The following is a 249-nucleotide window of genomic DNA, read 5'->3' on the forward strand; positions in this document are numbered from 1 at the left end:
CACATTCCCCAACATCGGTCGTCATAACCCGAGCGACGAATCACCCCGGCAATAAGAGGCGTTTTAATGCGAGTCCAATCTTATTAGCGCAGACACAAACGCAGACTCACGCTGGTTTATTCATTACAGTGGATGCGACGCCGTTGTTCTCCTTAGTGTTTTTCGATACTTTAAGTGACTCGAGTCTTTATCGTATTGCAGGGTTAGAAGCACGACATCCTTGCTTACCGTGACTTTAAGTGCTGTCAA

Source organism: Penaeus monodon, chromosome 30 (assembly GCF_015228065.2).
Source record: "Penaeus monodon isolate SGIC_2016 chromosome 30, NSTDA_Pmon_1, whole genome shotgun sequence".
Taxonomy (NCBI): Eukaryota; Metazoa; Arthropoda; class Malacostraca; order Decapoda; family Penaeidae; genus Penaeus; species Penaeus monodon.